Source organism: Nelumbo nucifera, chromosome 5, assembly GCF_055504915.1.
Source record: "Nelumbo nucifera cultivar China Antique chromosome 5, China Antique-T2T, whole genome shotgun sequence".
NCBI lineage: Eukaryota > Viridiplantae > Streptophyta > Magnoliopsida > Proteales > Nelumbonaceae > Nelumbo > Nelumbo nucifera.
In genome coordinates this window covers 39,566,553-39,576,354 of record NC_142653.1, presented here as the reverse complement: position 1 = coordinate 39,576,354, position 9,802 = coordinate 39,566,553, and the positions used below count along the sequence as shown (strand labels likewise).

Here is a 9,802-nt window from a genome sequence, read left to right as displayed (position 1 = left end):
GCTTTGAAGTTCTTTTAGTTTTCCCTTCATTTTCCTTTTGATCATCTGCACTTTCTTTGTAAACGAATCAATTAATCAATAAAATGAGCAAAGATGAAAAACATTTAGAACAGAATCCAGATGAAATTGTAGGCGCAAACAAGTATGAAAAAGAAAAAAAAAAGAAAAAGACAAAGAAAAGACGAATAAGAAAATGGAGATCCTTCACATTTAAGATGGAAGTACATAGAAATGAAGTTGTGTAGGAACTTGTCTCCTTTTAGAGCAGTCTTCAGTTTCTTGCTTCTTCCCATGTTCTTTGTAGGTCTTCTGTCTAGCTCCCTTAAATTTGTACTCTGCTTTCTTGTTTGCAGGATAAATGGACTAAAGTAAATTAAGTAATGGTGGTCTGGACATATGGAATAATTCTTGACATATCAAAAAAGAATAAAAACTAAAACCTCTAACACAACCGAAAGCCGCATAGTTTAGAAAGTCGTACCGATAAATCAGAAGATGGCGTAATCGATGAAGCTGGAGAATCTCAGAAGGCAATTCGGTGATATATGTTTGCTTAAGATCCAATGTTTCAAGGTTTACAAGCTTACCAACCGACTTGGGTAGATCCTTGATCTTTGTGTTCCTTAAACTTAGATATCTCAACAGAAGCAGATTATCAACTCCTTTAGGAAAAGTCTTCAGAGGTGCATTCTCCAAATCCAAAACCTTCAAGAGCCTGAAGTTTGAAATCACTTTATGGTTAAAGAAGGACGAAGATGATTCATCCATTGGAAACCTGAAAAAAGCTCGAACACATGGAGAGGAGTCCCCCATGAAAGATATTCTCCTGCAATCATTATGAACAGATAAGCGACGGACTTTTTCCAAACTTGTGTCTGACTCTTTCAGGATTTTAGAGAAATTTTCATTTTCGGCCTTTGAAACCAGGATATCGTTCACCAAATAGTGAAGTCGGCAAGTCCTGGGTCGTTCATCAATCTCTGTCTCCATAACATAAACCAAGTTCCTCTTGATAAGATCATTGAGGTAAGCCTCTGCAACATCTTCTAATCTTCTTCCGCTTGATTCCTGTATGAATCCTTCGGCTATCCATAACCGAATCAACCTTCTACAGCTAACAGCGTAACCCTTGGGAAAAATACTAATGTACAAGAGACAATAGGTATGGTGGAAGGAGTAGGACATCAGATTGTTAAAACTTAGAGATAATATTCATGTAATACATGAAAGTTGTTCATTCCTTGCTAACTCAGAGGCAAGGGTATCATGCAGATTTTCCAAATACAAATTGTTTTTTCTTCCTTCAGTTTCCACCAGTTTACCTATTGCAACAACTGCAAGAGGCAATCCTTCGCACCTTTTCACAATTTTTTCAGACAACACCTTCAAATTTGAAGAGCATTCTCCAAGGGTAGATGAGAAAGCCTTCTTGCATAGGAGTTCCTGTGCTTCCTTTAGAGGTAGAGGTTGAAGGTTACAGACGTGACCGCAGGATCCTATGCAAGAATTGGCAACATCATTTCTACGCGTTGTAACAATTATTCTGCTACTGCATTCATAATTTGGAAACAAATATTTGAAGTATTCCCAAACATCTAGGCTCCATATATCATCAAAAACAACCAGATACCTTTTATGTTGCAAATAATCCTTCACCATGCCCATTAGTTGAACTGCTCTGGTATTCGGACGGATCATTTGTTGTTCAACTTCTGGAGTTCCCCAATTTATTGATTGGCACAATTGGGACAACAAGCTCCTCAAGATCTCTGTTTTTCTGTATGATTGCCCCACTGCAACCCAAGCATGGCATTCAAAGTTTCCCTTCAATAATCTGTACACTTTCCTAACAAGTGTTGTCTTGCCCAAAGTGCCTCCGGCATGGAATAGCAAGATTGACAAATACTTCCATAAGAATGAATTTGAAAAAAGTCCAAATGAGCCATCACTCTATGTCAAGAAGGAAAGCATGTAGGATTTTATTCATATTTGTCTTAATGTTGATGATTTGATTTATAAACATAACAACTCATAATTATTGAATGAATTCAAATTAGCCACTATCTTCTAAAAAGTTTGTGCATTTCAAATATCTAGTGAAAATTACAAATTAAGAAAGGGTGTTGAAAATTAAGAGTAGTAATTTTATAATTTTCTTTTAATTTTTTGCCTTTTCTATTAGTGGGTTGCCTTAGGACTTGAGAGATGAATATTCTAGACCTGTAAAAGTAAATCCCCTTAATATCTGGTAATCTAAAAACATTTTGTAACAGAGAAACGAATTGTCAAGAACAGAGTAAACCCCATAAGTGTAAGTTTTGCTTTTCATCTTTTTTTTTTCACTTTTTCTTCAACTTTTCCTCTTCAGATTTCTCTTCCTAATTTTAACACCACTTGTGTTGCTCCAATAGAGGGGGTGCACAAGCTCTTGTTTCAGTTCTTGCAGAGGACACAATGGGAGAGTTGAAGCTTAACTTGCAATGGGGAGATTCAGGGTTGGCCTTAACCGGCCGGCGAAGAGATCATCACTAACATCACAATTTGAGAAGATAGCTGCCTTAAGGAAGTGGTCTGGGGATGTGTGGGGCAGCGACCCGCCAGCCCCCACCTTCGACCTTGCTTAGGGGAATCTCTTGGTGCTAACGGTGGTCGACGGTGGATCGGGAGAGAAGTGTTGGAAGTTGGAAGAGGACGATTGAGGTTTTAAATTCGAACTTTTCTTACAGTGAGGTCAGGTTAGGACCTAGGGCTAGGGGGTCTCTTCTTTCTTGGGTCCTATAGAAGAGCAGGCGGTCATGGGCCTTTTTTAGGGGTAACCTCTAGTTGTTCGATGGGCTTAGTATCCTTGTCGGGTCCTTTAGGGGTTGTGTTCTAGGGTCCCTCGGAAGCGGGTAGGTTTAAGAAATTCCCACAGGAGGGTGGCCAATAAAAAGTTGACTTATCTGTGGAGCTCATGAACATGCCATTCTTAAGATAGTGATCCTACTGATAGCTTAAGGAGCTCCAGTTGTTGTCAGGAGGTGGGTTTCAATGGGTTGCCATTATCTTAATTGGTGACGGTAGAAGAATGGGTGGTTTTAAGGCCCGAGTGGGGCTTTGCCTCAGCCTCGGTCGGGGAATTGTGCTGAGGCCCAAGTGAACAAGGTTTTACTTTAGAGCTATCATTCCTGGGTGGAGAAGCCTCTGCCAGGGAAATGTTTAGAACTGAAGAGTTTGCTCCTTTAAGGCCTAAGTAATGGAGCTGAGACCAAAGAGGATCTTGAAGTGAATGAGTTGTTGGATGAGGTTGAGGAAGTGTGGAGTCGTAATATAATGAAACTAATTTGTCTTCTATGTGGATGCGGTGGTTCAAGAGGGGAGGAAAGCTAGTGCTGCTCGCTTAATTGATCCAAGAATGTTTGAGGGAGGAGTAAAAGGGTCGAGAACTCGAGGTAGAGGCCAGCTTAATTCTCCCTCTATTCCAGACTGGATTTGCTCCTCACAAAGGGCGCCTCATACATACATCCTACCATGCATTGGGAACATTTCCCATACTTATAAGTTATTTTTTACTGAAGATGTTCTCTATGCACAGTGGATGTGCATCCGAGGCGCCCAAGTGTGAGGAGCAGATCCCATTCCCCTTTATTCTTGGTCTAGTCTTTGGTTTTATCGTTGGAAGCTTTAGCCGGTTCTGGCTTGTTTTGGTTTCATTCCTTGTTTTTATTGGTTTTCAGTTTCTTTATTGGGGTAGCAATTTTTTTTTCATCACCACCCCGGTTTGGATTATATATATCTATATATATATTTTATGAGATTGTTTAAAATATTTTTATAATTTTAAAGAATTTTCTTAATTTAAGTAAATCTATTTTCTAAAAATAATTTTAGTCTACAAATTTTTGGGATCCAAGTCCCCATCGGAGCACCCATCTCTACCATGGGTTGGGGATGGAGGATCATTTTTATCCCCAATGTAGAATGGGGCCAGGGCTGAGGTTGGGGATTTATTTCCTATGCCAAACTTTCCCAATTGCCATTCCTACATTTGGGTGTTTAGGTTTCATTTATTTTTGTGTAGCTCTTGTTTGTTAGGGTGATTCTCGTTTTCACCTTTTTTTCTCTATTTATCCTTCTTTAATAACATTCTTTTATATTTACCTTCAAAAATACAAAATTTAAAATTATTCCTAAAATGAAACATTTTTTTCCATCTAGGAGGTGGGTTATTGAATGCATGGTTCAACATTCCTTGTTCATTTTTTTTTCTCAAAAAATCATAAAAAAAATGCTTAAATGCGTAACTCATGATATAGTTAAATAATAAATATTTGAAAGTGATAATACACAAAAGATTAATATTATATATTCATAATATAAACAAAACAAATTTGAAAAATAAAAATTACTTTTATTAATGATTGAAATGGAACACAAAATTTCAAATCAACCCAAATCAAATTAAAACATTTTTTTTCATCCAAGTGGTAGATCAATGGTGCAACCATCAACGACAAATGAATAAATCAATGATGTCAAAATTGAAATAATGATAATAACAAAAATTAAATAAAAATAAAAAAGTCATAAAAATATAAAAAAAAATTGTAGAAAATTTTGAATACACCTATAGTGTTATATATTCTTCGTATTAAAGAAAAAGTAGGTGATGAATAAGAATAATGTGTATTAATCATGGAAAAAGAATGGAGAATACTAAAAAAATAATATTTGACATGTTACTCCACTGGATGTATTATAGCACTGAATAAAAGCACTGAATAAAAAACACTGAATAAAAACACTGAATAAAAGCACAAGTTCTAAAAATCAATTATAGCCATATTTTCAATAAATCAACTTGAAATTCACAAATTAAATAATAAAAACAAGAAGATAGAAACTTTAAATGCAAATTTTATAAGAAATTTAAGCATGCTAGACAAAAAATATGTGTGAAAACGAGAATCATTGTTATATTATAATATTAATGATGATAATTAAAAATACAAAAAAGAGAATTAATAATATTAATAACCTGTGCGACCCAATTCAATCAAACTCACTCTGACCCTTTTTCTATTGACCCTTGATCCATATTAATCCATCAATAAATTGGATGGATTTGAGTGAATTTCAAGATGAATGGATCAAATGGGTTAGGGAGGATCAAGATTATTTATCAGTCCCAGAAGAAATAAATAAAAGCCTAAACAACTCGTAACACCATACAGGATGAAAAAATAAAATAAATTATTAATCCAACCAACGGTATTTGCAGAAACTAAGATGAATTAGCGGATGATCAGAACCATTGTGACATGGTGGGGGTTAACCAATCGAACCAGCCAGGTCAATGATGGATAGAAAACAGTTCTCTATATACAAAATCACCTTATTAGGCTGCATTTGAGCCAAAAGGTTATTTTCTACTTGGCTTGATGGGCTAGACTATTCCCATAAAAAGATATCAGATCTTAAGAAAACACCAATGAGTCCATAACCTACCCAAAATATATGGATAGTAGAATTTTACCCCTGGTACACGTTTTGAGGATTTGGGCCAACGTTAGATGGACCTGCTTAAGATATAAATAAAATGATTAAAATATTATGATATTATAAAAAATATTATAAAATAATAAAAATATAAAATATTATGAAGTGGTAAAAATATAAATACATAACACTAATAAAAATTAAAAATAATAGAAATATAACAAATTTTTACACAATGAAAATATCAATAAAAATTGAAAAATAATATTAAATTATAATCTGATATATAATTTATATGAATTACATAATCTGCTATAATTTCCACTCACTAAATAAATAATTTCCATTTCAAAAATGATATAGGATTTATATTTTTTTTTCTTGCTATATCAAATAAAAAAGACAACACATTACCCCCCCCCCCCAATCCCATTTGGTCGAATTCAGATCGGATTCAGATCACGCCCCCTATCTGATCCGAGAAGGTCTGATCTGATGTGTTATATTTATAAATATAAATATATATAATACATCTATATATTATTTATTTATTTATATTATATTTTTATAAATTTATTATACTATTTATTTTTTATAAAAAGCATGTATATATGATAGAAATGATTAAAAAATACTTGTATTTTTTATTTAAATTGGTATTTTTTTTAATAATTTATTAATTTTTAAAGAAAACAAGTTGGATCAAATCAGATCTGAAGATCCGAAAATCCTATAGGATTCAAATTCAGACTGAGTCCTACCAAATCCAATTAGATCTTTGCATCAGATTCAAATATATCCTAATTCAAATTCAATCCGATCCATTTGCATCCTTATTTAGAAGTAGTAGGACCACTGAATCGTTCGGAAGACTTCTTGACATTGGGAGTTGCTACCAAATAGTAAAGTTTCAAGCTGGTCATAGCAGAAACTTGGGATTGAATCCCACCTGCATTGTTGGGGGATGGGCTACCCCCTCTCCCCTTGTGTATCCCTTTATATATATATATATATAAAACACCCCCAACGTTTCGAAAGCATTTATTCAGCCTTTGGTGGTCTATTAGGTGCCACCAGATTTTGGCAATAACGGTGCGAAGTTTTATTAGAGCTCTTTGATAGATTGAGAGAGAAAGAGAAAAAAGGCATAATTTATTTTCAGTTCTTTAGTAGCTCAATATTGGTGATAGTTTAGATGAAAGACAGATGTATACCTGCATCCATTGCTGAATTTGAAAGCTTGCACTTTGGATCCTATTCTTACATCTCTTTGTTGAATTTGATCTGCTGCTTCCTACTTCTACTTTGTAGGGAATCACCTCCTGATCTTTTATTTACTGCCTACACAATGAGGATGTAGATCTTCCCTTTGTGAGAGGGTAAAAATATATATAGGTGCCAAGAGTTGACTTTAGGGCAACTTGCAAAATAAATATAAACAATTTGATCCCAATCTTACATAGTTAAATGGATAAAAAAAAACTATTACCAAAAAATAATCAATAAAAAAACATTTTTCTTTTCAAATTGGATTAAGGCCTCTATCAGATCGTATCTATAATAGTTAAAAGGTCTTTTTTACCCTCATTACTTTTTCATATTTTCAAAACAGCGAAATATCTCTTGCCATATTTCTTTTGATTGTCTTGTCTTGACGTACCCAAAAACTGTTCCGAGACCAATATTTAAAACAGCTTTGGAATAAAAAGATGAAAATCTTTAAACCCTATAAACACCATCAAGTACATTATTTTCTTGGGGATGTTTGAAAATGGAACAGGATTTTTATGTTGTCACTTTTTATTGATCAAATAAGTATTTGCGACGGATGATAAATGAGTTAATATATATATATATATATACCCCTTATTTTCCTTCAAATTTTCAAAATAAAATGACAGCAGAGGATACAGCAAAAGGATTTTCCTACATCACTGTCTTCTTCCTTTCAAAAGTGGTAAACTGAGCTTTTCACACCTTTTTCTTCACGGTAGTCATCACCGACAACAACCCAGGGGTGAAGATAATCTATAACTCTCAAGAATGTAGTATAAACAGAAACAAATCCTCTGAAAACAAAAAACTGTAAATAAAGAAATGTTGTAAAAAAGAGTTCAACACCGCTGTCCGTCCTTCGATCGAGGGAGATAACTGAAACTGAGTGATGCCACCGCTAGGTTCGTAAAACAACAGACCACACTGCTTAGTTGTCCACAGAGAAAGAGAGAGAGGTTGGTTTTTTGGGTGAAGATTGATGGAGGGTGATTTAGGCCGACCTCAAAATAGGACACGTGGACATGACTCGGCAAAAGTGACAACTCGGCATAACAACCAGGCCACACCTCGGTGGTATGAGCTCGTTGGGACCAAGCCTGACAGCTCGGGAGAGGTGGCAGCTCGCTACCAAGTGGTACTTTGCTCACCCCGAGTTTCCCAAAGGTGGAGGAACCCGAGGTCCCTTCAAGTGAGGGGCCCCTGAGCTCTTCCTAAGGAGCCCCCGAGCTCCAGAACGCCCCGATCCAAGATCCCTAGTTGAGCATCCCAAACCGAAGACACTTCGGGATGCACTGTTGGTGCTGTCCATACTTGCCTTACAGCCCACCTCGAGCAGAAGCACCTCGGCTCATCATCAGCATCTCGGTACAAGGTATCTAGGTCCAAGGGAGCTCGGCATACGATAGCTCGACAACTTACAAGAAAATCCGCCTAATAACAGTACCTACCGAATCAGGAGGTTGCGCCCACGTCTCCCGTCAGGCGGCATCGTGCTTGCCAACTCTGAAAAAGTGTCTCATGTGACAGGACCTTACACTGCAACGGTTACCTACGCCCACCACCTCAGTTTTGGCAGTAACGGCCACAACAAAGTCAGAGGCAGTTATACCTGATTTGACAGGGTTTCAGTATAAAAGGGCCCCGACCCCCAAGGGGCAAGGGGATTGCAAATTGCGCATCTGCACTCTTAGCTTTCTTCATCTTCTCTACAACTCTCCCTTTCTTTCTCAGAGTTCTAACTTAATTGTCGGAGTGTTCCCGTTGGTCGAGCCCTCTGGAATTCTTGTCTTCTTCTTAGGTGTTGTTCGCCGCCTGTTAGGAATGAGGCCCTTGCCAGCTAGGAATGACCAGATCGCGCTACATCAGAGATATCGCTAGTTTGCTCGGCATTGGATTTTCTAGGTTTCTGGGTGGAGCTGGTATGAGAGAAAGGGGGAGACGAAATTAGGGAAGAAGAGCTGCCGCTGGTTTTGCTCGGTGGTGGGTTTCCTGGTTTTTTGGTCGAATTCAGATCGGATTCAGATCACCCCCCCTATCTGATCCAAGAAGGTCTGATCTGATGTGTTATATATATATATATATATATATATATAAATATATATAATACATATGTTATTTATTTATTTATAAATATATTATTTATATTATATTTTTATAAATTTATTATACTATTTATTTTTTATAAAAAACAAGTATATATGATAGAAATAATTAAAAAATACTTGTATTGTTGGGGGATGGGCTCCCCTTGTGTATCCTTTCAAAAAGATATATATATAAAACACCTCAACGTTTTGAAAGCATTTATTCAGCCTTTGGTGGTCTATTAGGTGCTACCAAACCCTGGTTACAATACAGTGAAACCCAAATGTGTAAAGTTGCCACCAGATTTTGGCAATAATGGTGCGAAGTTTTATTAGAGCTCTTTGATAATTGAGAGAGAAAGAGAAAAAAGGCATAATTTATTTTAAGTTCTTTGGTAGCTCAATATTAGTGATAGTTTAGATGAAAGACAGATGTATACCTGCATCCATTGCTGAATTTGAAAGCTTGCACTTTGGATCCTATTCTTACATCTCTTTGTTGAATTTGATCTGCTGCTTCCTACTTCTACTTTGTAGGGAATCACCTCCTGATCTTTTATTTACTGCCTACACAATGAGGATGCAGATCTTCCCTTTGTGAGAGGGTAAAAATATATATAGGTGCCAAGAGTTGACTTTAGGGCAACTTGCAAAATAAATATAAACAATTATTACCACAAAATAATCAATAAAAAAACATTTTTCTTTTCAAATTGGATTAAGGCCTCTTCTATCAGATCGTATCTATAATAGTTAAAAGGTCTTTTTTACCCTCATTACTTTTTCATATTTTCAAAACAGCGAAATATCTCTTGCCATATTTCTTTTGATTGTCTTGTCTTGACGTACCCAAAAACTGTTCCGAGACCAATATTTAAAACAGCTTTGGAATAAAAAGATGAAAATCTTTAAACCCTATAAACACCATCAAGTACATTATTTTCTTGGGGATGTTTGAAAATGGA

The 9,802-nt window shown here is 35.9% G+C and overlaps 1 pseudogene across 1 annotated transcript; it reads right to left on the bottom strand.

The window, feature by feature from the left end:
- Positions 1–235: 235 nt before the first annotated feature.
- Positions 236–6,823, bottom strand: LOC148791435 (disease resistance protein RPM1-like; annotated as a pseudogene). The gene is made up of 2 exons (XR_016076609.1): positions 6,693–6,823; positions 236–1,905 (listed from the first exon to the last, which is right to left on the bottom strand). The product of XR_016076609.1 is annotated as a disease resistance protein RPM1-like (transcript).
- Positions 6,824–9,802: the final 2,979 nt, after the last annotated feature.